This window comes from Jaculus jaculus, chromosome 6, assembly GCF_020740685.1.
Source record: "Jaculus jaculus isolate mJacJac1 chromosome 6, mJacJac1.mat.Y.cur, whole genome shotgun sequence".
Classification (NCBI taxonomy): Eukaryota; Metazoa; Chordata; class Mammalia; order Rodentia; family Dipodidae; genus Jaculus; species Jaculus jaculus.
This window is the reverse complement of record NC_059107.1, coordinates 119,352,987-119,370,229: the sequence shown is the minus strand read 5'-3', so window position 1 is coordinate 119,370,229 and position 17,243 is coordinate 119,352,987.

Genomic DNA, 17,243 nt, shown 5'->3' with positions numbered 1-17,243 from the left:
TTTAAAACAAGTTTGTACATGTAAAATGTAGGGAAGAATGCTTGGCACACAGGGCTGAGTAGTTTTACATCTTACTGAGGTCATGTGCCTGTGGTCTCTTTCACAGAAGTTCATGTTTGAAGGTGCTTGGGGTGGGGCAGGGGCTGAATAATCTATTGTTAATTGGTTTGGCAAATGTTAAAAATTGGATGTTCTTCTGAAGAATATGTGCATGTATGCATACATATGTATGCATGCATGCATATTTATGTATTTTATAAAGTGTGCATGTTAATTTATTATTATTCAATAGGGGATTGAGTTTTCTTTTCCAGTCATGTTGAAAATATTCTGCTCATGGGACAGATTCTTTTTCATCTTAATCAATATGGGTAGGTTGTTATCTAAATGTGGGAGCAATTTCAGTGAACATATGAGCCTACAGAGTTCCTTTTATATTAGGGCCAAAGGAATGCTTTAATATTTCTCTTTGTTATGTTCCAAATGCATCCCAGAGTTTACTGGGAATATCACTGTAAAATAAAGGGGCTCTTGCAATTCAGCACCTCCTACACACAGCTAATTAAATAGAATGAGAGGCAAGGAGCAGGCAAGAACCAAGCTCATAAATACTATACATTTTTTATTAATAATACACAAATGAACTTAATTAAAACTGCATTTTCCATGAATAACAGTCTCACATACAGATTTGTTCTCTTGTCTGGGAGCTCCAGAGGGGTTGGGAATGGCCTGGAATGTTAATGTAAGGAGAGTCCCTGTTGGCTTAACATACTCTTCTCTCTAGCTGTTCATTATTTAGCTTCTCCGGTCTCATGGACCCAAGTGACTAAGTCTGCTGGTTCTCTGATATTTAGGAATTCACATCTATATACCTTCTGTGTTCCTCTGAGCTCTAGATGAGCCCGTGGTGCCGGAGAGACAGGTATTGGCATTAAAAAAAAGATTCAAATACAAACTCATGTGCTATGGTTTAGCTGTGGCTTGGCCCCCAAGGATCATGCATTGAAGGCTCAGTCCCCAGTGGGTTTGTAAGGTGATGAGACTTTTAAGAAGTGGATCTTAGTAGGATGTCCTTGGGTTTGGCCATTAAAGCAGTTCTCATGAGCTCCTGAGTTCTTGTGACGTGTTAGTTATAAAAGTCTCAGACTGATTCCCTGGCTTCCCATTGGCAATGTGATTTCTTGCTTCTGTGTACACTGTCATGTTGTGATGCTGTGGTGGCTTGAATGTGAAATGTTCCTTACAGCCTCACATGTTTAGGATTGTACCTGCTATTTGTACCCCAACTGGTGGGGCCGTTGGGAGGTGGGGCTTTATTGGAGGAGGTATGTTGGGGGGGTAGGACTGAGTAGTATAACCCACTGGGCATTCAGAAATAGCTCACTCTTATGGTTTTCTCTACTACTGACATATGATGATGTGATCTCTCAGCTGCCTCTTCTGCCATACTTTCTCCATCATGATGAAACTTCCTCTGAAAACTGTAAACCTGAAATAATTTTTGTTTCTCTCATAAGCTGTTTCTGGTCAGGTGTTACCAGCACCATGTCCTTGAACCTCAAGCACTATGAGCTAAGTAAACGGCTTTTTCTTGTAAAGTTCTGCAGCCTCAGGCATTTCAAAAGACCAGTGAAAAAGTAATGTGCTATGTGATCCATAACAGTCTAAAGTAGTTCTCTATTTGTGCAGTATCATTGCACAAATACCCATAATTCTGTGTATATTGTTCCTGTGGGTACCTTTTTTTTAAAAAAAATTTGTTTTATGTTTATTTATTTATTTGAAAGCGACAGAGAAAGAGGCAGAGAGAGAGAGAGTGAGAGAGAATGGGCATGCCAGGGCCTCCAGCCACTGCAAATGAACTCCAGATGTATGTGCCCCCTTGTGCATCTGGCTAACGTGGGTCCTGGGGAATCGAGCCTTGAAGCGGGGTCCTTAGGCTTCACAGGTAAGTGCTTAACCACTAAGTCATCTCTTCAGCCCTTTAAAATTTTTTTTTTGTTTTATGTTTTTTTATTTATTTGAAAGTGACAGACAGAGAAAGAGGCAGAGAGAGAGAGTGAAAGAGAAACTGTGCGTATCTTTTAATGGTTTGTCTTCCACTATCACAACTCTCAAGGGCTGGAGAAATTGCTCTGTGCTTGTTGCAAAGTAGGCTGGCCCGGGTTCAATTCCCCAGTACCCACATAAAGTCAGATGCACAAAGTGGTCCATGTGTCTGGAGTTTGTTTTGCAGTGACAAGAGGCCCTGGCGCCCTCATTACTTTTCTCTCTAGTAAGTGAATAAATGTAAAGACTGATTTTTTTTTTTAAAACCTCTTGAGACCAAGGATTATCTTACTCATCATCTCTTCCTACATCTAAGCAATGGTAGGATTTTGGAACTTGGTATCTGTAATCAGGAAATGCTAAAGCTAAGCGTTTTATGAAATTTTAAATTAAATTTAAAAATAATTTTACACAATTTAATTCATACTTTGAGTTGTATATTTAAATGTTTGACAACTATGTGGATTCATGTAATGTTTTCTGCCATCAAGATAAAGAACAGTTACATTACACCACTTCCCAAAGGTTCCTCATGCCTCTCTACTAAGCCTTACATTGACTGCTATCTCCTGGTAACATGAAGCACCTTGGGTTTAATCCAGAAAGCACCTGTACCAAAATATAAGCTACTTTGTAAAATTCTGCATATTTTCTTTGGAAAACCACTAAATATATACCAACTTCCCAAGATTCATGCTTAGTTACACATGCCAAATACTTTAATAAGAGTGTGACATGTATTACTACTACATTTAACCTTCACAAACAGCTTTCTAGGGTAGCTAACATTAGTCATTTTACAATGAGATCACTGGGGCCTAACAGGTTCGAGGATTTTCTCAAGGCCTCACAGTCATTCCCCTGGGTGCATACATACCCAAGTATGGAATTGCATACATGGTAACTCTATGTTGAACATTGTGAGGAAAACCCACGCTGTTTTCAAAAATAGGTGCATTATTTTACATTGCCTTTAGCCAGTGTGTGTGTGTGTGTGTGTGTGTGTGTGATACCTTCTCTAGCTGGGACAAAGCACTTGGCTTATGGAAGGAACAGGTTTCTTTCCAGCTCCCAATTTCTTCATTATGGCAAGAGAAAACATGGCAGGAGCAGATGGCTGGGAATCACACCCAGACAGCCAGGAATCCCAGCCTCACAGAAAGGAGGTTGAGTAAGTGGAGTGCAACAGGTGGGGCGGGACCCTAAAGCCCCAAGGCCCACCTCCAGTGACACACCTTCTCCGGGAAAAGCTCCACGTCCCAAAGGCTCCACCGTCTGGGGGGACATTTTACTTTCAAACCACCTTAGTGTCATAGTTTGAGTTTCTCCACATCTTTGGAAACTGTCTTTTCCAGCTCCTTGATTATAGTGATTCTAATGAATATGAAGTGGCATCTTAAGGTTTGATGTGCATTTCCTTAGTGATTATTATTGATCATATTTTCATGTGATTTTTAGGTGCTGTGGGTCATTATTTTTTGAGTTTTTCTCCTTTACTCATTTAAAAGTTAAGCCATCATATGGGTGAATCATAGGAGTTCTATGTATTTTCTGATCATAGGTCATTGTCAGATACATGACTTGCACATTCTCCTATTCTGTCAGTTAGTTTTCATTTTATTTTCTTGATGGGTTTTGTTTCCTTTAAAGCACTGAAGTTTTAAGCTTCAATGTTGTCTCAGTCATCTCATGTTTTCATTTATTGCTTGTACTTTTGTTGTCAAATGCAAGAAACCATATTTGAATTCAAGGGCCACCCATTTGTACTGAATGACAGATTTTGAGAGTGCAGTCAGCCATGAACTAATTTTCATAGTTTTGAAAAAAATTGATAGCTGGGCATGGTGGTGCATGCCTTTAATCCCAGCACTCAAGAGGCAGAGGTAGGAGGATTGCTGTGAGTTTGAGGCCACCCTGTGACTACATACTGATTTCCAGGTCAGCCTGAACTAGAGTTAGACCCTACCTCAAACAAAACAAAACAAAAAATCATTGATCTCAGCATGTTTTGCCTATACTTACTGATTTTTGTAGAGGAGGATATCCTGGGAGTAGAAGTTTTTAGATTGGGACATAACAGCTGATCTGAATCATTGCTTTAAAAAATAATCAATGCATAAATACATTTTGCCTGAGGTTGAACTGAAGGAAACTGATTGAAGACCATTTCATACAAGTTTCTGAGATGTTAAGGATGTGGATAACTGGCCCCTACACACTTATTGCACCACAGTTTTGAGAAAGGAGTCTTGTACCTTATATTTCCCACAATAAATATCATAAAGCCATATTGAAAAAATCACTGACTCATGGCATTTCAGTGCTTATATACTGGATGTTCAGTTATAAAACTGATCTTGATATAGTAAAATTCCACAGTGAGAAATGTGGCAGATAGTAATAACTCTTCTTTTAGGTTTATGTTTACCAACAGTACTTTAGCATTTAGCTACATGAATGTCCTATCCTGAAAGAGCTAAGATTCATGTTAAGTATCTATCATCTGTAGTGGCTTAGAAGCTTTCATGATGTTACTTAATTTTCAAGTATATGATATTTTTGACTCATATTTTCAAATTGAGGAGTCTGTCTGGAGACACATAGACTAACAAATGGAAAAGAGGAATTTAAAGGATGTATTTCTGATGTGGAAATCCTCATGTTCTTTCTGCTTTACATCCTTAGTTCTTTATTAGACCTTCATTTACTTGAACATAATGATCATGTTACTAACAGACACTCATTCATTTCCACTTCTTTTTTTTTTTAAACACATTAGATATCTTACTTGCCTGCTTATAATGTAAATCAACATCTTTTGTCTTAAAGTTATAGAATAATGGCAAATAAAATGACTTGTGTGGTTCAGGCACAGAATGTGGCATGCGTAAGCAAGGAGGTAAAGTGATTTGGAACCTCTGTGTGGGCTCAGGGCTCAAGTTCATAGCAGCTTTGAAATGAAGGTAGAAGAAAGGAATGGAGGCCCTTAAGCAAACCAAATCAAATTAGTTCAAAGAGAAGGAAATGACTTTCCAGATTAATGGAGATGAGCTGGCATGCACATGCTAAACACTCATATTTTAAAATTACTGTATGCTATTTTCCCAAGGCAGTGGGCCATGGATGTATATATTTTAAAAGATGATTTCACAACAGCAAGTTTTCTTAATGTGCTGGCTGGCATTTTCTGGTGGAGATTTTATTATTATTATTATTATTATTATTATTATTATTATTATTTGAGAGAGAGAGAGAGAGTCAGATAGGAGTAAGGGGGGAGCACTTGAAAAGTCAGGGCCTGGAGAGGGTGGGTTGAAGCCTAAGCTTAATTTTTTTGGGGGTGGGGAGGTGGTCCTCTGGCCTATAACTCCAAGTACCAGAAATTGGTTGCTACCCACAATGAGCTTTTGATCAGAGAGAACTACAAGGTCCTCAACACAAGATAAGTTTCAGTCAAAGCACTTGATTACCTGCCTGAGGCAAAAGCTAAGACAGGGTGTGGTGGCGCATGCCTTTAATCCCAGCACTCAGGAGGCAGAGGTAGGAGGATTGTTGTGAGTTCAAGGCCACACTGAGACTACATAGTGAATTCCAGGTCAGCCTGAGCTAGAGCAAGACCCTACCTCAAAAAACCAAAAAACAAACAAACAAAAACAGCTAAGACTCTATTGCTGAAGACACCACATGCTGCTGACACAGCATGGAGAGACCTGGCTGGAATCTGGAAGCGAGCCAGTCCCCAGACAGCTCATCCAGTGCCGGAAAGTGGTGCTACATGAGCTACTAGGGGAAAGTGGCCAATAATGGGTCAAAGCAACCAGAGGTCTAAGCTACTCAGAAGTAAGCACCCTGACAAGATGCACATGCTGGTGCAATAGTGGCTCATAGCCTTGGTGGATAACCAATAGCTTTCTGATTGGCTAAGAGATCCATCTGATGTAAAGAAACCCACTTCTGGGATTGGGAACCAGATCAGAATCCTGTGGAAACAAAGATTATGGTCTCTAGCGTCAAACTCTCTATAGTCTTTGTCTAAAAGAGAAGTTAGAGTTATATACATCAAATTCTCCCTAAATTAATAATGTTTATCCCATTTAAGCTATACTGACTTCACTTTCCACTGGAGAACCTGTTCTTTTTCAGAAGGTACCTAGATGTGAGGATATCTCCCTTGCTCTTCAGCCAAACCACACCTGAAACCACCGAGGAATTGAGGAAACTAGCAAGAGTGCTGCTTCCATGCTGAATCTGATAATCAGTGCCAGGGTGAAGGAGACAGACCCTGAGGATACTCAACACCTACCGAAGCAGAGATCCAGAGGCTCCTAAGAGCTCATCACTGAAGTAGGCTTAAAACACACCCACTATAGCTCAGGGAATTTTGAGGAAGAGAGGGTAGAAAGATTGTAGGAGCCAAGGTTGAGACATCATGCCCAGAGGCATTCCCTCCTCCCCCCCCCAAAAAAACCCTGCTGCTCTCACAATGCATAACCCCAAACCCCATGGGGAATACCTGCAACCCCACTGAGGAGGGTCTCCAGTAGAATGGGGGCAGGGGTGAGGGAAAAGAGGATACCAACACATGATGTATCCATACAAAATATGTTGTTAATAATAATAATAACATGAAAAGAATAAGAACTGAGCTCTTGCCTTCAGGAAATTTGTATTCCATCAAGGAGGGAGACATTCATTCTAAGTGCAGTGGGTGATATAAAGGGAAAGCTTGCTTCATCTTGCTGAGTGTTATAAAGAGGCACCACCTTCCACACAGGGCTCATGGTCCCTTAGTGACATCCATGGCTCCAACACTCCTGCTACCCTGAACTGCGCATGCCTAGATCAGCACCCCTTCACTCTGTGCGTGTGCTGGGGTTGGGGTGTTCCCAGTGCCCAGTGTGGCTCTATGACTGCACAGGTCTGCTAAAGGCTGCGTGCACATAGGGACACTCATTGGTAACACACACCTGAGCTAATTTTCCCCAACCTGGCCTTTCTTAGCTCTTGGTTAGTTGATTGTCATCTGCTGAATGTTGCTGTCTCTGGTAATTCAGAATCTGGGTGTGGGAGATGGTGGTTCTGTCTTGATTTCTTGAGACTTTACATTAAGAATCAATTTGATGCTCATACCAGAGAAACTGATAAAGTCCAGTTTCTAGGCCTTTGACTTTCAAGTTCAGATCAAAGGAAGGAGAACTTTAGTCATCACAATGTCCTCAGGCCAAGCAGACTCACTTTGGTCTAATTTATATATCGAGCTTCATCGTAAAAACTGGACCCTAAAAGAAGTTTATAACCAGTACTTTAGACTGACAGCTTTCAAGCTCGTTGTTATAGTTCACAGTGTGCATGGGTGTATGTGCACACATGTGTGTATTTTGGTTTTTTTTTTTTTATGAGAAAGGTTGTAATTCTGTAGCCCAGGCTGGCACTGAATTCATGTCAACTCCTCTGTCTCAGACTCCCATGCGCTGAGATAATAAGGCATGAGCCACCACAGCTGGCTAAGTAGTTATATTCAATATTATAAAAACTCATATGCATTATATATCTGGATACACTGACCTTATACTCTATAATGTGGCCCAGTCCATTTTATATCAATAGAAATTAATCTTTTTAAAAAATTAATTTTTATTTGTCTTTTTGACAGAGAAGGAGGGAGGGAGAGGAGAGAGAGAGAATGTGCGTGCCAGGACCGCCAGCCACTGCAAACGAACTACAGATGCATGTGCCCCCTTGTGCATCTGGCTAACGTGGGTCCTGGGGAATCAAACCTGCATCCTTTGGCTTTGCAGGCAAATGCCTCAACTGCTAAGCTACCCCTCCATCCCCAGAAACTAAATTTTGAGAAAGCTTACAACAATGTTTAAAAAACCCTCCATGTGGCCTTGCTCTCTCTGACAGGCCTCTTCCCCATCAGTGACCTGCTCTCCTGAGAGTACGTCTTTGTCAATGCATTTATTTCCTTTTAAAGCTTAATAGATTTGTTTCTAGAACATAAGTAAGTTCAATTAAACTAATTATAAAATTAAAGTCCATTCTAAGAAAATAACATCATTGTTATTGTTTCTGTGACTTTAAGCGATCTTAAAATAATGTATTAGCTTCCAAATTGGAAAACATTACTAAATATACCCCTGAGACTCATTTAATTGATATTAATTAATTGATCTTGCTGTGTAGTCCAGCCTGGACTTGAATTTCCAATCCTCCTGCCACAGCCTGGTTTTACACCATATCATTGTTACTAACCTCTTTTGTTTAAGGGCATAATTGTCTATCAGTTCATGGTGGTCAACAACACTGACAAGCTTCTCAAGTTCACGGGGAAGTTCACTTTACGTGAGCCTGCTCCCCACAGCCACCTTCCTGACAGTGGTGCTGTTCAGAAAGTGTCAGCTCAGATGAGAGCAAAGAAGGTGCTGTTGTGCTTGGTCACTCAAGTCTGGGGGCATGCTGGGAAAGAGAGGGGCCTGCACAGCATAGTGATGGTGGGCCAAGAAGACTGAGGTGTCCTGAGGGCTGGGAGATGCCCTGCAAGGGAAGTAACAGAGAGTCAAAGGAAAGAAGGCACCTTCCGGTATAGCTTTGGATCACCCTGTTGCCTCATCACACCTAGCTCCAACTTACATGCAACTGACATCAGGTAATATACATCGAGAGGGCAATCTGTCCCTTAGCTTTTTTTCTCCAAATAGGATATCAAGTTAAGAGAGCATCTGACAGGGGCACACAGGGGCCTATGCCAGATGGGGGAATGAAGGCTGTACGTGTTGCGTAAAGTGTGGCCTCACCAAAGGCAGCTTCCAAACCTTTCCTGTCTTACTCCCGTCTCTACTTGTTTGCTGGAATGCATGGTGGAAACAGGCAAAGGCAGGTGCTGGCCATGGTGCCAGCGAGGCTTCTCCTCCAGGTTCAGGCTCTCCCTGGACTGTACTGCTTAGAAACCACAAGAAGGAAGATCTAGCGGAGTCTGTGCTGGCTCCCTGCCTGCCGCTGGCTGGTTGGCTTCAGTTCCCCCATTGTTGGTAACAAAACACAAGCCAGCCTTCAGTGTCGGGCTGTGGACTCCAAAGCCAGCATTTGCTGGGTGCTCTCAACTTGCCACTTCGTGGTGTTATGGGAAGAACATTTGCTGTCTCAGTGCTTTGTCCAGGCTTTGCTTCCAACATTCTGTGCAGGACACTTGACCGCCCCTAGCTATATTCAAATGGAGATCTTGACCCCTCATGTTGGCCAGGCTGTGCGAGGCTTTAATTTGGTCAATGTTAACAGCAGAAAAAGCCTGAATGAAACTCAAGGTTCTGCCCAAATTTTTCAGATGACTTAAGGGCTTCCTCAAGGGGTCTGAAGAGGATGAGGCTTTTGTGAAGCAGTAGTAAGGCTTCCCATGACAGAGGAGGAGGGAGAGAGGGAGAGAGAGAAAACGAGAGAGAGATCCTGTTCTCAGAACTTACACCCTACTTCAGATAGGGCCTTTGGAGCAGAGTGTACCAGGGAGACACTCTTAATGGGCTGGGACTCTGCCACCTGTATTTTCTATCTCAGCTGAGATTTCTAGCCTCGACAAAGTAGCATGAAGGATTGAGACTACAAGGTGTGTCAGCCAAATGTGGGACAGTCTAACAAGCCTGAGGGGCATTGCCACCTTACAGCTGACAGTGAAACCGAGGGTCTTTGCAGGGGGAGTCTCAGGAAGACTTAAAAACTTTAACTTCTTCATAGTCCTACAGGAATGGGGCTTGGAGTTACAAATTACTGATTTAATGAAATAAACATAAGTATTATGTAAGTTTTACATACCTGAGACAGTGGATAGAGTTTAGGGTCCTGTCTAGGTCCCTTTATGTTTCCTGAACAGAATCTCTAAGACCTTCTACTTCTTGTCTACACATCCCAGGTGTCTTCTGAGGACTCTGGAGCTTCATAATGGACAAAATCTGGCTGTGGAATGGAGTGGGCAAGGCCCCAAGCAGAGAGCAGGCTGCCCAGTTCCCAGCTTGGAGTCCTGCCCAAGGGTGGGTGAGCATCCAGGGCAGGCTCAGGAGGGCACCGAGAGCCAATCGGTCAGGGATCACCCTATGAGGAGTAGTGCCAGGGAAAGAGTGACGAACTCTCATTACCCAAGGTTCATGGGATGCCAGCTGGAGCTAGTTGGGACTCAAGTGTTCTCAGCTTCCTAAGCCCCAGGTTCACATTCATTTTCCTGCCTAAGGCTGGCAGATTTTGCTCCCCTTTAACAGAAAGGTAGGATCCCCAGGCACTGTAGCTGGTCTCTAGCTGTCATAGTTGCCTGAAAACGGGCACTTGATTTTGGCTAGACCCAGTTCTCCTGTGTCCTTCACAGTTCCCAGTCACCCATGGAAAGAGGAGCATGTCTAAGAATAACTAACTGCCAGCTGGGTCTATGAAGTTCAGCCGGGTGCATTCACAGCTCACTGAGGAAGTTCAAAGTCTGCTTCCATGGTTCTGGAGGCTCCACTTGTGGAAGACTTGCCAGAACTCCCTTCAGCCCACATTATTCTTAGAGTCTCTCCGCAGTCTTTGCAAAATAAATTTTCACTGCCTATAAGTTATTAAGGTCACCCAAGGGTAGCAGCCATAGGGGAAGGACAATAAATAAGATATATGTATGGCTCATTCTTTCCTTGGTTTTGTGGTTCATGCTCCGTCTTTCCAGCTCCTCCCTCCGCACCCTCATGGGCCACCTTAGGCTGTGTCCTTGTCCTAGAAAGACCAGGCTTCTGTGGTTCAAAGGCCTGCCCAGCCTTATGGTCCCTTTTCCCGAATTTCATTTCCTTCCTTTATCAAGCTGATGTGTCTCACCTTCAGAATAAAGCTAACCTGACAAATGAATTCATAAAAAAGTGTGCAGGAGGCTAGCTGCAACTGCCTGCTACCAGGAATATGATTGCATTGTTTATTGTGATGAAAACATATCCCAACATTTGCCATTCACCATTTTTAAATTCTATATGCTAAGTACATACACATTGCTGTGAAACAGATATCAGAACATTTTTATCTTGCAAAACTGATATTCCATTCTCATTAAACAATACACCCCATTTCTTCCTTCTCCCAATTCAATGTGTTCACCATTTTGCCTTTTAGTATATTGTATTTATTTATTTACTTTTGTGAGTGGGGGGAGACAGTGAGGAAGAGAAAGAGAGAGAGAGAGAAAGAGAGAGAGAGAGAGAGAGAGAGAGAATGGGCATACCATGGCCTCTAGCCACTGCAAATGAATTCCAGACCCAGATACCACCTTGTGCACCTGACTTATGTGGGAACCTGGGAATAAAACCTGGGTCCTTAGTCTTCACAAGCAAGTGTCTTAACCACTAAGCCATCAATCACTCCAATCCTATTTTGGTTTTTATATCTATGCACTGACTACTTTAGACACTTTATATAAATAGAATATAGTATTTGGTCTTTCTTTGACTGGCTATGCTACTTAGCACAATGTCATCCTAGTTCAAACATGTCATAACATATGATAGAATTTCCTTCCTTTTAAAGGCAGCATATCTGCTATATGGTGATAGCACATTTTTATTTATCTGTTGATTGACATTTAGATTGTTTCTACTCTTTGGATATTATGAATAGTGCTGCAATGAACATGTGTATTAGAATACTATGCTTTTTTTTTTTTAGTTCTTTTTACTATATACCCAGAAATGGGATGTTAGATGGTATGGTAGTTCTATTTTAATTTCTTTGTGTGAAACCACTATACCATTTCCCATATCTCTTGTTACAGTGTACAATCTCCCAAACAGTGCCCCAGTTATAGCTGCTTTACATCTTTGCCAACACTTGTTGTTTTCTGTTTTGTTTGTTTTTGTTTTGGTGGATGCCATTCTAGGGACGTGAGAGTGAAATTGCTTTTCAACAGAAGATGCTCATGCTTGTTCATAAGGGAAAAATGATACTGTTACAGACCAAGGGGAGATACTAATTACCTGGTTCAACAATTTGTTTTATCTTTCAAACCAGATGTAGTCAATCTCAGTGGAATAGTACATTGCCCAAGTGACAGTTACTGCCTGGGTCATCTGGTCCTGAGAGCTGAGGTAAGATTACCTTCTCTATACCCCTTTCTAGGATGGAGAAAAATCAGATTCCTGATGCAGGATTTTTCAGATTCCAAAAGGGTTATTTCTTATGGCCTGTCTCTAGATCATAGATCTTCCTTATCAAGATTTTTATTTCCTCTCCTGACTACGTCATTTCTTATTTTATCCCACATGAAGGCAGACATAAAATTGAGATACTTACCTTAATTTCCCAGAAACACTTACTCAAAGCCTTCACAGATGCAGAAGAATCCCTGCAGTTTAATAGGAGGTCATGGAGCCATTTAACATTGACCCCTAGCACCTCTGGGTCACCCTGCCTCAGAGCACCCTTGCCTTCAGGCCCCACTCAGCATTTTCTCTCCCCCCTGTCTCCTTTCACCCCTGTTTTTGTTAACTCCCACTTTCCCAAGTCTGTAATGTATAGCTAGAGCTGTGTGCACTGATGGGGTCTTGACCCTAGGCCTATGCCTTGTTTCCTTCTGAACGTCCTCAGCCGTCCTTCCTTCTAAGAAAACCCAGCCCAAGCTTCTCTGTAGATGCGATGGTTTCTGGAAGTGGGAGTCTGTGCCTGGGCTCCTGAACCTAGCCCATCTTTCATATGTCACAGTTCCCAAAATGCCACATTATCCTGTCACAGCAAATCAAGCCTCAGTGTCATTCTCTTTTGCAAAAGCAAACCTTACAATGTTTAACTAAATTTAATTCTCATTACCAATTCACAAGACCAAAAGATGAGTGGAGATTCTGGGTTTTCCCTTAGCTGGTCTATTCAGCGTCCTTGAGAGGATCAGGGTCTGAGAGGACACTTGTTTGTTTGTTTTTTTTCCCTGATTCCCAAGAAATGGCAAATTAATGTTACCAACAACTGACTACATGCTTTGGGGAAGGCTTCTTGCATCAACTGAGTCTTAAAGGAAGCTAGGATTCTGACAAACATGTATCTGATACTCTCCGTGCTAGTAAATGCAAAGCTGGGGTGGAGGGACAGAAGTAGAGGTATTTCCTGATGGTCCCTCTGCTTACTTTAAGGACTGTTTGTCCTGCCTTCGAAATACAGACTGTCTGAGACCCGATGCTGGCTTTCTGCCTTTTTAAACAGCTGTTTCGGCCTTATTCCTACACTGTGGTGGTTGTTTGTGGCATGTCTAGAAGGGATGTGTGACCCTGAAGCACTCAGCTGTAATAATACACTCCTTGGCCTCACCTGCATGGTGGAGACCCCAGCTGCTTCTACCTACACACATTTCCTAGGGGGGAATCTGGCCTGAACACCCATAGTGGTCATAGAAGTCTCTTTGAGTTATTTCCTGTGACTATATATGGTAGTCTGGAAATGGTATTATGAAACTAATCTCATAATGCTTTTCTTCCTAATAGGAGAACAGTGGAATTCTGTGGGCTGGAAAATATAGGCAGCTGGAAGTTGAACTTTAAGCACCAATATGGTAGATCCCAGGCCTCCACCTCAGTCCCTTGAAGTGGTGGTAATGACATGCTTAAAGCAGCTGGAGATGTCAGAGGATCAGCCTGCAGAGATCACCAGGCAGAGAACCTGGACAAACTTAAAAATAAAAAAAAAAGGTAAGTATAAGAAATATTCACCATATTTGAAAGCTATGGAAAGCAAAGCATTGTGGTCAAAATGATCTAACTGCACAGAAGTGATGTAACTACCTTGTCCACATCAAAAGAAGTTGGAAATATATTATCGCAATGGGGACAGCTATCTACCCATCCTGTCTTAACAGTGTGTGGTTTCTGGAATGTGTCATGTCAATCTTATTTCCTCCATCTGAAACAACTTGTCTACCTGGATCTTCTATATCCCACTGCTCCCCTCCCCTCACCCCAGACTACTTTTCTGTTGTTTCAGGTTCTGTCGAAATGAAATTTCCACTGGAAAATTTTTTCAGGCCTCTGCAATAATATAAGGAGTATGGGTGTTGAACTTCTCTGTCATGTCAAGACCAGGGACTGTGCTCCGCTCATCAGAGTAGCAAGATTGCCAAGCAGAGTACAAGAAAGAAAGCAGTCAGTAGTATGTATCTAAGGAAGGAGTGGCTAGTATAAAGCAACTAGTATAAAGCAACAGTGATCAGTCTTTCTTAATCTATGACCAAATTACTTCACTAAATAACTTGGTCAGTCTTTTATTGAATATTTTCTACCTAGAAAGTGCAGTTTAGGATTTACTACTATATATAAAAGTTAATTGTAGCTTTAGAGAAATGTGTATAGACACACATTTTTTAAAATAAATTTATTTAAAACCTACATATACATATACATATACATATACATATATATGTGATCATAACTCCTTTTCTTTGTCCACTCTCCAACTCCCTTCCACCAAAGCCCCTCTTTTTTCTAGCTAGTACTGCTTCAATTTTGATGTCACCATTTTTTTCCCTTTTCTTCAGCATCCATGATAACATGGTGGGGGGATGGGCCCAATCTTATGTAGGTCTTGTGCAGATAATGACAGCCACTGTGAGGTCACGAATGAAATGGCCACTTCATGTCTGGAAGATAATAATATTCCAAGGCACTACTCCCCATTCTTTGGCTTTGACAGTCTTTCTTCCACCTCTTCCACAGTGGTTCCTGAGCCTTGGAGGGTATGTTGGGTTGTTTTCATTTCATGTTTGGAGTCTATCCAGCAGCATCACCATCTGGAAAAGGGAAACTTCTGTAACCAAAAGTGGAAAGCACCACTATATAGATAAGCACAAATATTTAGAGGGCAATTTATGAGTCTGAATATATCCATTTAGCCACTAGTAGATTTTATCTCCTACCCAAGAACTTATGGCCTTCCTATCCATAGGCTTTTGAGTTATTTTTCAATATCAGAGATGAATTGCTTCTGATAAAGCAGGCTTCAAATCCAATAAGAAAGCAATAGGTCACTCCCATACTAATATAGCACTATTGCACTAGTGGGCACATCTTGCCTGGCTGGCCAATGGTGTACCTTCTAGGGCTCACTTTTGGTTAAGATGACCAATGACTTTTCAAGCCCATGCAAGCTGCACAGCACTTTCCAGCATGATGACAGCTAATCAGTAGGGATGAGGCTTCCAGTTCAGATCTAGCTTGATTTCTGTGTCCTGCAATTAAAGCATGTGGTAAGACACACACTTTGAAATGCAGCAGACCTGATTATTTTAATGGTGCATAAAGTGTATGAAACCTGGAAATTTGGGATCTCTTTGAGTTGATGATCTACTTAAATTGAAAATGGACTCAAAATGTCTAAACACTAGTCTTTCCAGTATTCTTCCCATTAGTTTAAAATACTCATTCAGCAATATTTTTGACCTTGATGTAGACCCTGCCACATATTCTTCATGTTATTACTACCAAGTAGAAATGAGAGAAAATTAACAACTGTTATCAGATGTTGTTCCATTATTTAAAAATCTTTTGCTTTATACTTTCTTTTATGAGACAAAGTTATAGTCAAGGCTGGATTTGAGCTCACAGAAGTTCTCCTGCCTCAGCTTCCTTAGTGCTAGAATTATAGCTATGTTTTGCTGTTATGAAATAATCAGATATATGAAAAGAATAGAGACATTTAATCTTTTTTTTTTTTTTAAATTTTCTGAGGTAGGGTCTCACTCTAGCCCAGACTGACCTGGCACTCACTCTGTAGCCACAGTCTGGCCTTGAATCACAGTGATCCTCCTACCTTAGCCTCCCAGTGATCGGATTAAGGGAGTGTAGCACCATGACTAGCCAATGTTTCATTTAATTTAAACAAGCTATTGCCTTGACTTAATTATTTCTCATCTAAAACTGTTTTCTCCTTTTGCTGTTTGAAAAAATTATCAGGGAATATTATTTCATCTGACTAAAACATTCTTTTTTTAAAAATTATTTATTTATTTATTTGAGAGAGACAGACACAGAGAGAAAGACAGAGGGAGAGAGAGAGAATGGGCGCGCCAGGGCTTCCAGCCTCTGCAAAAGAACTCCAGACGCGTGCGCCCCCTTGTGCATCTGGCTAACGTGGGACCTGGGGAACCGAGCCTCGAACCGGGGTCCTTAGGCTTCACAGGCAAGCACTTAACCGCTAAGCCATCTCTCTAGCCCTGACTAAAACATTCTTTCTGAGATATTTACCAAAATTTTTAACGTTTTGTGAAATGTTTTAAAATAAAATTGCAGTTAAATACAACCTCTCAAAAATATACTCCCTGATTACAAGAACCGGGATTAGGAAATGAAACTCATGTATTCTGAAATTACCTGTGAGAAGCCACAGTGAATATTTTATTTTTACATTTTTTTAATCATGTGAATGCATGTGTTTTTAAAAAGCAAGTGAAGGGTAATTTTGTGTGTGTTGATTTTTGTACGAGTGTGCATGCATTTGTGTGCCTTTGTGAGTGAAGGCCAGTCCTTGGTGCAGGTTGCCTCCTTCAGTTCCTCTTACTTTATTTTTTGAGACAGGTCTCTTGTTGAACACAGAGTTCACTGATCAGCTAGACTAGCTAGCCAGCAAACTCTAGGGATTCCCTGTCTCCATCTGCCCAGTACTGGAATTACAGGCTCATACCACTATGCCCAGCTTTTATGTGGGTGCTGGAGATGAGGACTCAGGTCGTCATGCTTGCATGGCAACATTTTATCCTCTGATCCATCTCCATAGCATGGAAACAGTCTTTTATTAAAAAAAAAATTTTATTTACAACTTCTATACTTACAGACAATAAACCATGATAATTTCCTCCCTTTCCCCTTCACAACTGTACTATCCATAATATCCCGTCCCTCTCCCCATTAGTCTCTCTTTTATTTTGATGTCATCATCTTTTTCTCCTATTATGAGGGTCTTGTAAAGGTATTGCTAAGCACTGCGAGGTAATGCATATCGAGGCCAATTTCTGTCTGGACAGTTGCATTGTAAGGAGACCTACCCTTCCTTTGGCTCTTACATTCTTTCCCCTACCTCTTCCACAATGAACACTGAGCCCTGGAAGGTGTGATAGAGATGTTCCAGTGCTAGACGTTCCTCTGTCACTTTTCAGCACTATGTTGCCTTTTGGGTCATCTCAGTGGTCACCACCATCTGAAAAGAGAAGCTTCTCTAAC